The following is a 14,749-nucleotide window of genomic DNA, read 5'->3' as shown; positions in this document are numbered from 1 at the left end:
AGTGACCAAGGATCTCAAGTTTTTAGCTACATGGCTCTCCATATAATTCCCTTGGTATGTTCCAAGATATAAATACTTTAAAAAGTTTTTTAAATGCCCCTAAACCCCACAATATATCACCCCAAATACCAAAAAACAGCATTAACACTAGAACACCAGAATGCTGAGAACCACTACGGCAGTTATTGCTAGGCACTTTACATTTAAAATTTAAATAGCCACAATACTGGATAATGTAGCTCTAATACACAACAAATTTCTTCTCTATATATCTGTTTCTGGCTCTCTACTCTGTTCTAACAGTCTGTGGAACATATATGTGCCAATATCACACTGTCTTAATTACTTTAGTGTCATCATCATCACTAGTTCTTGATATCTTCTATGGCAAGTCTCACAACGTTGTTCTTCATAATCATTATAACAATTATTTGCAACCTTCTATCCGATCTGAGGGTCAGGATTATTTTGACATGTACCACAGAAAGCCTATTGAAAATTTTATTTACTACATAAAGTCATACCTTTGAACGTGAACTCTCTGGATATTCTTTGCTATCTTTTTAACACATTTTTATAACCTTCCCCATGAAGGTCTTGTATATCTTTTATACATTTTATTTTTTAAAAAACTCATTGTTCTTTCTGCTGTGATTGAGGTCTCTTTTTACTACAGTTTTACTTTGGTTATTACCAGTACAAAGAACGAAACTGATGCATATGTGCTGACTCACATCAGCAACCCTGCTGAGTTCTTACTAATTCTATTAATACATCTACAGGTTCTCTTGAAATTTCTATGTATTGCCATACCACTTACATTAAGTACAGTGTGCTGGTTTAAAAACATGCCTGGATATTCACTACATCTTTCTTCAAGAGGTCAAGTCAAATTATGCAGCATCACCCCCACCCCCACCCCTGTACAGGCTTACTAATTCACCATTAACAAACAGGATATGGTAGAAGTGGCTTGTAAGACAGGTCATAAATTAGACAATGCAGCCTCCTTTTTACCGTGTCACGGATTACTCACTCTGAAACAAGTCAGCTGCCATTTCATGAGGACACCCAAGCAGTACTATAGACGTTTCTGTGATGAAGCACTGCCAGTAAACAGCACGGAACTGAAGCTTTTTGCCAATAGTCTTGTGAGTGAGCCACCTTGGAAAAGATCCAGCCAAGCCTTCAGATGGCTAGTCCTGGCTGAAATCTTGACTGAAATACACTGAGCCTGAACCACTCAGCTAATCCACTTTGAAATCTCTGACCCACAGACATTATTATTTTAAACTTCTAGTTTTCCAATTTATTGGCATAAAGTTATGCATTACACATGCTCCTGACTGAAAAATCTCTATTATATCTGCATAGTTTCCTTTTTTGTTTCCGATGCTGTTTATTTGTGCTTTTTCTTGTTTTGTTTTTCTTTCCTAGATCATTATTGGTTAAAAGTTTGTATATTTAGTTTTTCAAACTGGGGAGCCTGGGTAGCTCAGTCGGTTTAGCAGCCAACTCTTGATTTCGGCTCAGGTCAGGATCTCACAGCCCTGGCATTGAGCCCACATCCCCATCTGGCTCCAAGTTCAGTGGGGAATCTGCTTGAGGGTTCTCTCTCTCCCTTTCCCTTTGCCCCTCCCCCTGCATGTGTGCATTTGCTCTCTCTCAAATAAATAATCTGCGGGGGAAAAAAAGAACCAGTTCTCCTGTTTTACTGCTTCTGGTTTTTCTTGTTAATTTCTTCTACTTTAAGTTTTATATGTGTTGTTGTTTTTTTTTTTACCTTCTTGATTTGTATCCTTAACTCACTTTGAATCTTACCTTTTAACAAATTTATTTAAATCTATATAATTTTTTTAGGAAAAGAAAGAAAAAAATCTATAAGTTTACATTAAAGTGTCAACTGGACCCCATTGGTATTTCACACTGTTGTTTAAATATTAAATAATTTCTGTGATGTCCTCTTTTAAACCTATTAGTTATACAGAAATGCATTTTAAATACCCATACATGGGTTTTGAAAACCTTTTTGTTCATTTCTAATTTATTTGCATTGTGGTAAAAGAAAATGGTCTTTGGGGCAAGAATTTCTTAAAATTTAGACTTTCTTTTGGTTAATGTACCATGTGTATCTGAAAAGAATGTATGAAGCATTAGTTGAAGACAGGATTCTACTCTTCATATACATACATTTGATTAATCTTGTTAATTTTGTTGTAGAAATATTCTGTATTTTTCCAATTTTTTGCCATCTGATATATATTGGTTTCTGAAAGTAGCGTTAACAGTTTTCCCCCATGATGGTGAATTTATCGATTTTTCTTGTAATCCCATGTAATTTGGGGTTACATTTTGGGACTATTTAGGTACATGGATCACTGCTCTATCTTCCCAGAAGACTGTTTCTTTTATTAGTGTGCTTTTTTATTCCTATTAATGTTTCTTGCCTCAACATTTGACATTAATGATATTAACATTATTGTAGTATCTTTCTATGGTTATAACTTTGAGGGGATATTTTCCTGTTTCAACCTTTATGTATAGCTTTGGTTTAGGCGTATGTCTGGTAAAGAGGAAAACTAGACTGCATTTTAACAGTTCTGAAGATTTTTTTTCCCATAGGTGAATTTATTTTTTTAATAGATTTTTACTTAGTTGACAGAGTTCACAAGTAGGCAGAGAGGCAGGCAGAGAGAGAGGAAGGGAAGCAGACTCCCTGCTGAGCAGAAAGCCCAATGCGGGGCTCGATCCCAGGACCCTGGGATCATGACCTGAGCCGAAGGCAGAGGCTCTAACCCACTGAGCCACCCAGGCGCCCCGCCATAGGTGAACTTAATCAACTTATATTTTCTGTGATTTCTAACCTATTTGGACTGATTTCCACCTATTTTGTGTGTTTTCTGTTTATCATCTATTTTGTGTTTTCTGTTTATCTTTTTTATTTCTTTTCTATAAGTAGTTATTTAAAATTTTTGACATACATGTTAATAATGCTTCTTGAAGTCTAAAATTATCTGGAATTTTATTCTGAACACAATGACCAGAATGCACTAAAGCCACCATACATGGCTCCAAGATTTCTGTCTAAGAGTTACAGCTTTCCCTTTAAAAAATACCTCTCTCAAATCCCTAAAACTTAAAGTCAACTAAATTTATTAACATTTATCAATCAGATCACTCTTTTTCAAAAAATCCCATGCCTCCCCTTGGGATTCACTCTTCTGGCTGAAGCTCACTCTTTACTTCTTTTAGTGAGGATATGTGAGAAGTAGCTTCTTTCACTCTTTGCAAATGTGCAAATGACTTGATTTGACTTGATTCTTGAATAAAAGTTCAGGTGATCGTGAGGTTGTAGTTGCCAGTCACTTTCCCTCAGTACCTTGAAGTTTTCACCCTGCTGCTTCCAGGCATTTATTATTGCCAGGAGATGTTTGTTTCAGTCTAACTGTTGTTCTTGTGTAGGAATGTCTTTTTCTTTGTCTGGCTTAAAATTTTTCACTTTATCCTTAATGTTCTACAATGTTCTACACTTTGCTGGGATCTATTCAGGAGAATTTACTTATCCTGCTTGGAATTCAGAATGGATTTATAATCTAAGTACTCATGACTTTCTTGCATTCTGGCAAATTCTCTTCAAATAGTGCTTTTCAACAATATCTTTCTATTAGATATATATTGGAAACTCAATGATTAACATATCCTTTAAAAAAAGTTTTTCTGTGCTACATTCTAAGTGCAGTTTCTCAGCTCCATCTTCTAATTTACTTATGCTCAGGCAACTTTGAATCTAAAATTTTATTACACCTAAAAAAAAAAAAACTCAACTACTATAATTTTTCATTTCTAATTAATTTTTCATATCCACTTTACTTTTTATTTCATAATTTACTCTTTTTTTTTAAGATTTTATTTATTTGACAGACAGAGATCACAAGTAGGCAGACAGGCAGGCAGAGGTAGAGAGGAAGGGAAGCAGGCTCCCCGCTGACCAGAGAGCCCGATGCAGGGCTCCATCCCAGGACCCTGGGATCATGATCTAAGCCGAGGGCAGAGGCTTAAACCCACTGAGCCACCCAGGTGCCCCTACTCTTCATTTTTAATAAATGTGAGTCCTTTTTCTCTTTGAGCATACAGACAATTAAAAATCTTTGTTGGATGGTTTCCTAAAATTTTTTGTCAGGACTGAATCTGTGTTCCAATGTTAATATTGTTGGATGAGTTCTTCTTAGCACTTAGCATCTTCTTCATTCCTTTCAGAATTTGTGCTGCAAGCTTCTTTTGAGAGAGTTTTGTTTGTTTTTTGTTCTCCATTCCTTCTCCCCCATGCTCACTCCTTCTGATAGCTGTCTTCACTTTGCCACCTGGGAATGTAGTCCAGAACCAGGTCTTATAAAATGTAAGTTGAGCTCTTGTCTCTCAGTGATAATGGAGCTATTACAGATTTAGTCGCTGAGCCAAAGCCCAGTTCACTTCCTGGCTGTGAGACTGCCATGTCCTTCTGCCTTGCTAGGTCCAGCTTCTTTAAGCCATCTGATTCCAACAGCAGTCAAGAACAGTTTTATTTGGACTCCTTTCCTGCTTAGGGAATTTCTACCCAAAGCCTTGACTTTAAGCCATAATCTTATTCCACTCCTGTCCTGTGTGGAGCACTTATAATCCTCATCACCCAGCAGGAGCCAAATATTTGCCCACCACTGCCCACTTCCAGAACAGCTGCAGCTCCACTCATCACACTGTGCTTCTACTCCAAAGAGATGTTTAATTTATGTGCTGTTCTCACTACATTTCTCTGGTTCCCTCTTTTTATGTTTGAGTAATTATTGCCATGTACTGAAATGTGAACTTAATGTACCATTTTGATCTAAACCAACTATATGTGTTTTTCTATCCTCAGAAGGCTACTGCCACTGTAGTGGGCACACTGGCTGCCTACCTAGTATCTATTCCTACGTTTTTCTGCACCAGAGTACCCAACAGTATAACTCTTCACTGCTCACATGCCTTAAAGAGGTCAGACCTGATTATATTAAGCCATTTAATATTTATATTCCCCTAGCTGTAGTGGTTTATTGAGAGGTAGACATGTGACCAGTCCAGTAAGACTCTGCTTGGAATGCTGGAGTGATACATTCTCTTTTTTCCCTAAAAATACGGTGTGTGTAAATAATACCAAAAAATTGTTTTAGTCATTTTTACATATATTTTATACACATGTGCACACATACACACACATATGCATATGTGCACAAACATATAGGAAGCACACAGAGAGAAAAATGGAGTCAAGCCTCGATTAAACCTCATCTGAAGCACATATTAACTCTGGAATTTTGAAATACAGTCATCAGTGAAGTCCCTTTTTTTAATTAAGAGATTTTAAGTTAGGTTTTCTGTTACTTAGAGCCAAATACTTAACACAGAACCTAGAGTGGTCATTACTACTTAATATCTAACCTACTGTTACGTGCACCTATAACTGCTTTCTAAGAGGCAAAAAATACTGTTTTTGTTACATGTTTCATTAAAAGACAAAGGTCAAAGGAAGGGTGGGGTGTAAAGATATCTATTGCTTTAAGAATGAGATGAATTAAGGCCTAAGAAATCCCACACTTAAGTGGAACAAACAGCACAAGGAACTGGATGCTGACAGAGATGTGGTAAATTCTAGGAACTGACCACGGAGATAACCCAGAGAACAAGTTGAAAAGATACCTTGAATAAACAAGTGAGATAAAAATAAGCTCACTGTGGGAAAACCCTTTTTTTAGGCAATACCAGTTTTTGTTTTCAAGAAAAAATCAACATAACAGTCAAGAGGCAAAATACAGTCAAAAGATGGGGAAGGGGGAGATAAAGATTTAAATGAAAGAAGCAGTGCCAGTTGGCAACTGGGGAAAAAAATGACTTGACTTTAGGACTAAAAATGCCACCAAAGTTACAAATGTCTAAATTCTTCCAACAACGTCACACTCGGGACATTTTATTTTAAATTTAAACTTAGGTTGGAGCGTCTGGGTCGCTCAGTCAGATAAGCATCTGACTCTTGATCTCAAGGCTCTGAATTCAAGCCCCACATTGGGCTCCATGCTGGGTATGGAGCCTACTTAAAAAAAAAAAAAAAATTAAACTTAGGTTAAAGGAAAAAAAGACAATGTAATTAGTAAGAGAAAATACATAGGTTATTTGGCTAGTTTTAATATACTTGTTTTAGAAAGTAATACAACGAAGTACCTAGTCCATAAAGACCCAATGTGGAAAAGGTAGCTAAGTAAACTATGTTCCTGCAGTTATTTCTGACTGACTTGCTACCATTCCTAAATAACATCATGCACATATCTTTTAAGTGATTATATTCAGAAATTTGCGGAAAGTACTATTTATTAGTGCTTAGCAACATATTCATGGATATGTCTCCTCAGGTAAGGGAAAAATAAACTATTGGGGTTACACCAAATTAAAAGCTTTTTCACAAGAAACCATCAACAAAACAAAAGGCAACCTACTGAATGGGAGAGGATATCTGCAATGGTATATCCAATAAAGGGTTAATATCTAGATATAGAAGTTACAGAACTCAACACCAAATAAACATCTGATTAAAAAATGGGGAAAGTAGGTGAAAGAGATTAAGAGGCACAAACTTCCAGGGGGAAAATAAGTCTACTTACTGGATAGCTTATCGAATACATACAAATATCACTTTTTTTTTTTATATGTGCTTATGGTGACATGAAAGAGAGCCAGGACAACAAATTGTCCATTTTTTAATCAAATGGGTATATTTCCACTATTTACTGGACATGTTTTGGTCTTAGAATTGTTTTGTTTCTCTAATAATTACTGGCGATAAAGATAATAAATATTTAAGGTTTCTAAACACTGCCTTGGAGGAATTGCTAACAGTCTTAGTGATCAAAGAGAAGCTTCAGAAAAACTTAACAGCTCTAAAACAAGAACAAGTTCACAATTCTGGATATGTAACCAAAGGAAATAAAATCACTCTCTCAAAGAGATACCTGCATGTTCATTGCAGCAATATTCACAATAGCCAAAATTTGGAAGTAACCTATGTGTCAGTCAACAGCTAAATAATACAGAAGATGAAGATGTGGGGTGTGTGTGTGTGTGTGTGTGTGTGTATACATATATGTATATACACACATACATATATATAATAGAATACTATTCAGATATAAAAAAGGAGGAAATCCTGCTATTTACAATACCATGCTTAAACAAGGAGGACATTATGCTAAGTGAAATATGCCAGACACAGAAAGATAAATACTGTATGATCTTATTTATATGTGGAACTTCAAAAAGCCTAACTCATAGAACCAGAAAACAGAATGGTGGTTGTCTGGTACTGAAGGGTGGAGGAAAAGATAGTGGTCAAAATGCATAAACTTTCAGTTAGAAGATGACTAAGCTCTGAAGTTCTAATGTACAGTATAGTGATTATAGTAATACTGTATTATATACTTGGAATTTGCTGAGTAGATCTTAAGTGTTTCAACACACACACACAAAGGTAACTATGTGAGATAATGGATGTGCTAATTGACCTGATTGTGGTAAATATTTCATAGTGTATAAGAATACTAAATCATCACATTGTACCCCTTAAAAAATTATGTTGTGCAACCTAAATATATACAATTTTATTTGTCACTAACACCTCAGTAAAGCTGGAAGAAAAAGGAACAAGCATCCTTTTAATCTGGAAATTAGCTGTTCCTTTGTCACTGATTTTATATTTTTTTAAAGATTTTATTTATTTATTTGACAGACAGAGATCACAAGTAGGCAGAGAGGCAGACAGAGAGAGAGGAGGAAGAGGCTCCCTGCTGAGCAGACAGCCTGATGTGGGGCTCAATCCCAGGACCCTGGGATCATGACCCAAGCCGAAGCCAAAGGCTCTAACCCACTGAGCCACCCAGATGCCCCTGATTTTATTTTTATATATAAAGTTTAAGTTAAGCTGATCATTCTTATGTCTACTAACTGGTTCATTAAAAAGGGACTTTATTACAAAGACATAACTATAAACTTAAGTTTTAATAATAGCAAAAATTATTTTAAATAGGTAAATCCTTTGTCCACACTACAACAGAGTGCTTTATGGAATGCCTACACACAATCCAATTCTCTAATTATTTTCCTTGTAAGAAATCTAGAAAAAGTCTTTAGTAGAACAGTACTAAGCAAATTTGGCATGACAATTCAATAGTATAGTGACAATCTCAAAAGTCCTTTCATTTTTAGAGGATGAATAACAAAAACAAAATCAACATGGAGTCAATGAAAAATTTTGCATCAGAAGAGATTCATCAGCTTTACATGAAGAAAACCATACCACTGAAATTTAAAATAATAAATTGAAAAAATCCAGGGGAAAAAATGTGCTTTAGGAATATGCAAAAAAACAAGAACTCAGGGTGAGAGGAAAAAATATTAGAAGGAGATTGGGATAAAACAAAACTCTAAGTTAAATAAAAACATAAAAGAAATGTAAATCCAAATTATGAGCAGTAAGAAACAGAACAGATATTGCAGAAAATCAAATCGGAGACAGAAAGGCCTCCTTAAGAAGTGATGGAAAAGAAAAGAAAAAACTTAAAGATTTGTGACATGATTAATACAACCAGAAACCAGAGCCAACCCATGAAAAATTCCCACAGGAAAAAAAAAAATGAAAAAACAAAACAAAAGGCACAAACTTAAGAAAATACTTCCCTCAGCTGAAAAAATAGACTGAAGGACCTGTCATCTTGCAGATAAGATTGATGGATTAAAAAAATCAGTAGTCATAACACTGAACTTTGAAATATTTTAATCATTCTAAATCTTTACAATGCAACAAATGGCTGTAGCTACTATGAAAACAGTATACAACAAGATCAAGGAAAGAGCTTACACCCACAGCTAAGATAATGTAAATATACCATATGCTGGGTATCTCACTGATTACTTTGTATTTGTATGTGGGCATTAACTTACTCAGAGCAAACACAAGAATCTAAATTCCTGTCTTCAAATAAAAACCGCACTCTGGTTTTGTTTTGTTTTACATTTATTCCCTTTTTAAACCATGCTGTCTTATATTATTATTTATTTGCAAAAAAGTATTAGTCTTCACACTTTGTAAGTAACAGAAGACAAGCGTAGCTTTGTTACTTATGAATTAATTCTTAAAACAGAAATGATGTATATCAACACAGTCAGTTCTTACTACTACTGAGATAGCACACTTCAAAATAAATCCTAGTTCTCAATTTCTGGATCCATGTATTTTTGTTTTTAAATGCAGAGCTGTAACACTTGTAAGTTAGTTTTTTAACCTAAGGTAAGAACAAAGTGGTAAAAGAACGCATGCCACCGAAGCACTTTCATGAGTCCTGAAATGTGTTATATAAAAAGGACAAGCTTCCTGGTGTATTGGTTTTGAAGGTTAATAATACATTATTATTATCAGTAGTTGTAGCATAGTTATTTACTTCCAACAGTTACTGATATCCAAGTCTAGCTGCTAAGTGGGTGAAGCTGTAAATAAAATTAGTCACTATGAAAATGACTTCAGTGCTTTCAAATAATTTATGTATGAAAAATTTACAACTAACTTTTTCTAAAGAGTTGTCTATAGCTCCAATTCCTCTCCTATTCTCTCTGTAAAACCAGGTTTTAGCCCAGGTTTTCTCCCCCCACCCTTCTCCTGAAAGTACTCTCGAGCAGTCACCAAAGACCTTCACATTGCTAAATCCTATGGCCATTTCACAGTCCTCATCTTACATGACTTGTCAACTGAGGAGGAGACCCAGATGATCACTTTCTCCTTCCTGAAACACTCTCTTCACTTTGTTTCCAGCACTCCATATTCCTACCTTCAAAGGGTTTTTTTTCCTTCTCAGTCTTTGAGGTTCTTAATCTCTCCAACCACTGAATGTGGAAAGCCCAGAGCTCAATCCTCGGTTCTTTAGACGAGATTTCATACAATCTCGTGGTTTTAAATACTATCTACTTGTTAATGACTCCCAAATTTCTATTTCAGGTTGCAATCTTTCCTATCAACTCCAGCCTCATATAACTCCATGTGAACAGGCATCTCAAACCTGACACATGTAAAACTAACTCTTAATTCCTACTCCACCCACCTCCCCTTAACTCTCTACCCTTAAATCTTTCCCATCTCTATAAACAGGAAATCCATCCTTCCAACAGCTGGAAAGGCCTTAGAATCAGGCTTCATTCTTTTACCCCTATACTCCACATCCAATCCATCAGTAAATCCTGGCAGCTCCCAGCTGGTCTAAGCTCCCATCACCTTTCACTTGGATTCCTAAACCGCTTCCTAACCAGTCTCCCCTCTTCCATTCTTGCCCCCACAGTCGATTCTGAACAGAGCAGCCAGAGCAACTCTTTAAAAACGTTAAGTCAGATCCCCCAACTCCTCTGCTCAAAATCTTCTACCCACTCCCCTCTTCACTCAGAAAAAAACCAAAGTCTTTACCAGGACCAGTCAGCTCTCAGACCCCTCTGCCCTCCCTTAATCTGCTGAAACCCGCTGGCCTCCTTGCAGGTCCTCCAGTAGGACTGGCAGTTTCTGGCCTTCTGCATCTGCCCGGTATACTATTATTCCCCCAGATAGCCCCATGGCTGGCCTTCACTCCCTCCAGTTTTGTTCAAGAATCTTCTCCATGACGCTGTTCCTTATTTTAAAACTGCATCTGTTTCTTCTCTGGTTCTTCTTATCTCCCTTGGCTGCTTTTTTTCTCTTCTTAGCAACAGTTACCATCTGACTGGATATACTTTAATTTTTCAATTATTTTGTTTATTGTACCCATTCTCACATTCCTCCAGTGGAAAGTTAGCTCCATGAACACAAAGATTTTTTTCCCACCCCTCTATCCCCAGTGAGTAGAACAGTGCCTGGCCACGGAAGGCATTCAATATATCTTTGCTATAAGAATGTTGAGTATGTAAACTCTTATATCCTGTTAAGGCTAAGAGATTTGGGAGATTCTAGTATCCAACCTCTTTCCTCTTGGTAAGCAGGACCTCCCTTCTGATGTTCACAGGAACCCTGGAGATTCTTCATCCTTCACAGTAAGTAACTCAATTTGCTCTAAACAACATGCCTAAAATCCCTTCATTCCTTTTTATTTCAGTCTTTCTCCAGTGCCTTTCCTACATCCAGTAAGATATTAACTGTCACTGAAAACCCTTTCATTTCCCTTCAGCACTACTGTCCCAATATTGCAAAGACAAAGTGAACTCACTAAAATGGGATCGAAACACAAATAATGAAGGATAGTAACGAAGCACACAAACAACCAAAGAAACCCAACTCTATTTCAAATCAAACTGCATTGGTGGTGGTGAGGGCCCAAGTCCAAGCCTAACTTACTATCCACTATAATCTTTAACGAGCAAACATTTTCCTCATTAAACTCCTTCAAAACTAAAGAGAAGTTCGTAGAAGGCTCTTGAGTATAGCCAGGAAAATTACACCTGAGAGAAATCAGCCCAGGCTACAACCAAATCAAACAGATACACACACACACACCCATCTAAAATACATGTGGACAGGTAACAGAAGCAAGAACACTGCAATAAGGCGGATGAGGCTCAAACCCCAGCCCACCCTCTGCTAGCTGTCTGACCTTCAACAAGTGAACGCAGACTCTCCGTGCTCGGTTTCCTTATCTGGAAAATGGAAATAGTACCTCACAGGGTTGCTACAAGAATTAAACAGAGGTATTCAAACCCTCGGCATCATGTCTGACACATAGCAAGCATTGGAAATAGTTATTCCTCTAATTCCTGTACCACGGACATTACAGCTGTTTAAACTAGGAGCTCCTTGGTATCATCGTTATTTTATTTTTTTTTTAAGAGTGAGACGTGTCACTATTCAGCGGTATATATGTATTTTTTACCTAATTATGTTCAGTAGCCAATTTTAAAGAATAAATGCATCTTCTCCTCCAGGCAGGGCGCTGTACTGGAAAACCCGGCAGGTAAACCACCCGCTTCCTCGCACCGCACATTAAGAGGCAAACGGCTCTTTAAACACGGGGCCAGGTGCCATTCTAGACGGTTCAGTCTCACCGCAACAGCTGTTCACACCTAGACTGCGGGCTCCCTGAGATCCGCCACGTACTGCCGTGCTCCTGCCGCGAAAGCACACGCTCGCTCCGGGCGCCACAACGACGCGCCGGCAGAGGGCTGCGACTCGGACCTCCCGATTAACCGTGAGCGCGCTCCGCCCCGGGCCCGCCCGCCGGGGCCCTCAAACCCGGGCTGGCCCTCTCCTGCGGACGACCACAACCTTTACCCGCAAAAGCAAACAAGAACCCTCGCAGGCCTTTTCCCTGCCCTCACGAGCGACACACCCCTGGGGGAAGCCACCGCGGACCCGCGACGCCCGGTCGGGCTCCCTCCGGCCGCCGAGGTGCGGGGGGCCCCCGGCGGCCTCGCCCTCCACCCCTCGCTCCTCGGTCAGGCCCCGGCCGGGCCTCTCAAGTGCGTCAGGGCCGGCAGGGGAGGTGTCAGCGGTTCAGTCCTGGGGCCGCCCACGAGCCCCGACCCAGGTACCTTTGACACACGGCCCAGCTAAGGAGGGAGCGCCGGCGGCAGCAGGCTGAGGAAAGGAGAGGGGCGGGCCATAGAGACAGGCGGAGCCCCACCTCCGGACTAGAGCGGCCTTACGCAGCGTCGGACGGCGCGCCCCCTGGAGGCGGGAGGCCCGAGAGGCCGCTCCGCTTGCCCAGAACTGGAAACTTGGAATGAGCCTGCTCTGAATTAGGGAAAGGACCGAACCTGGCGTGGGGAGAAGAGAATGACAGGCCAGGAAGAGGTTTTTCCGACTCGAGTCCAGGAGCATTTTGCACTATCCTATTCTAAATAGACATCCCACCCCCTCAGCTAAATGAAGGCTTCTAAGCAAGGACCATTTTATTAAAAGCTGTAGGTATCAATTAATAGTCACTGGCCTCCAGGTAAAGTTAATATAGAAGCCAAATGGGCAAACTCATAATAGTAACTGCTTTAATTCTAAAAATATGATGCAAAGTTGTTTTTTTTTTTTAACAATGGTTGGATATTTACATCTCATTTTTTAGGATTCCTGGACTAAATGCAACGTGTATATAGCCAAAACTCACTAAAAATGTAGTGGGTAGTGGGGTGGTAGAAGTTAATTTACTGGAAACATAAAATTATATATAAATATAAAAATATAAGTATATACAAATATATATTTATATTAGGTATACATATTATTAGGTAAATATATAAATATGTATGTATGTTTATATATAAATATATTTGTTTATATATAAATATATTTGTATACAAATTTGTATACAAATATATATATATATACATGTGTGTGTGTGTGTATATGTATGTATGTTTTAGTTTACCAGCTCTGTTCCTACAGACTTCCTCTGCACAGTGATTACCCCTTCTCCGAATTCTAGCACCTCTCGCCTGACCAGGTCACCCTCTGGGATGTCTCAGGTCTATCCACTCAAGCGTTATTATTCAGTCTAAAAGTTTGTTCTTGGTAAAGTCATGTAACTGTTTAAGATAATTGTCAAATTCAAGAGACTGTCTCTCAAATTTCGTTCACATAAGAATTGTGATTTCAGGGCATTTCACATTTTCTGGTAAAGTGACTAATCATAAGTATTAAATACTCTCTGGGGGCGCCTGGATGGCTCAGTGGGTTAAAGCCTCTGCCTTCGCCTCAGGTCATGATCCCAGGGTCCTGGGATCGAGCCCCGCATCGGGCTCTCTGCTCAGCGGGGAGCCTGTATCCTCATCTCTCTCTCTCTCTCTGCCTGCCTCTCTGCCTACTTGTGATCTCTGTCTGTCAAATAAATAAATAAAATCTTTTAAAAAAATACTCTCTGAACAGGTGACTTTTATTAACCATTTGTCATGGATGTCTTCCTTGTGGTTTGGGTTGACTTTATAATATCTTCATTAATGCCCGTAAATTGTGTCAAATCTGCAGAGAATTTAAACCTTTCCCAGTGTGTTGATGGGATGCATTTCTCTCCATTAATTGGCTTACTAAACAATCTGAGAACCTATTTATTACTTCTATTCAAACATATTTCTTCCCCTTTGTGAATTACTTTTTGTTTGATTTGAAAAAATGCAGGCACTCCGCAGTTTTTTTCTCTGATGAGATTAAGGGAGTGAGATGCACACTACACATACTCTGTGACTCCTCCATGTCACCACACCTGGGGATGTCAGCAAACTGGTCATTAGGAGTATTCATAGAAGCCATTTCTATGCTTCAACAATAACTTAATGCTGCACGTGACCATGAACCACATGAATGTATCTCATTAAATGCAAACCAGAGTATTCCCAACTGCATTTCTACTTAGCAAGAGCACCAAAATATCTGTATTCACTCCAATGCTACTCAACCAGAGAAGAGGCCTTGGGAAATCTGAGTAGAAAGAGACAGCAGTCTTTATTGTAGCTAAAATATATTAATTTTACAAGCTTTACAGAAACATTTGGCGTGTGAACATACTTCAGGGTCTTGGAAGGGAACTGTACAAAGGAGGGGTGGGCTATATTAGTTCCCTATTGTCCCTGTAACAAATTACCACAGGCTTAATGACCTAAAACAACACTAAGTCATCATCTTACAGTTTAGGAGGTAAGAAGTCCAAAATCAGTTTCCCTGGGCTAAAATCAAAATGCAGGCAAGACTGCATTCTTC

The 14,749-nt window shown here is 38.5% G+C and overlaps 1 protein-coding gene across 2 annotated transcripts in view; it reads right to left on the bottom strand.

Moving 5' to 3' along the window:
- The window catches only part of ANKRD46 (ankyrin repeat domain 46), a 32,999-nt gene extending 20,333 nt beyond the window's left edge, over positions 1 to 12,666 (bottom strand). Inside the window, exon 1 of one of the 2 annotated variants that reach the window (XM_080800215.1) lies at positions 12,595 to 12,666. The gene's annotated coding sequence lies outside the window, so the exon portion shown is untranslated. Of the gene's footprint in view, positions 1 to 11,936; positions 12,058 to 12,594 lie in introns of those variants that run through there. The other variant, XM_080800216.1, reaches the window with a different exon arrangement.
- Between the last annotated feature and the right edge of the window lie 2,083 nt (positions 12,667 to 14,749).

Source organism: Martes martes (assembly GCF_963455335.1).
Source record: "Martes martes genome assembly, chromosome: 4".
NCBI classification, from domain to species: Eukaryota; Metazoa; Chordata; class Mammalia; order Carnivora; family Mustelidae; genus Martes; species Martes martes.
This window is presented reverse-complemented; position numbering and strand designations above follow the sequence as displayed.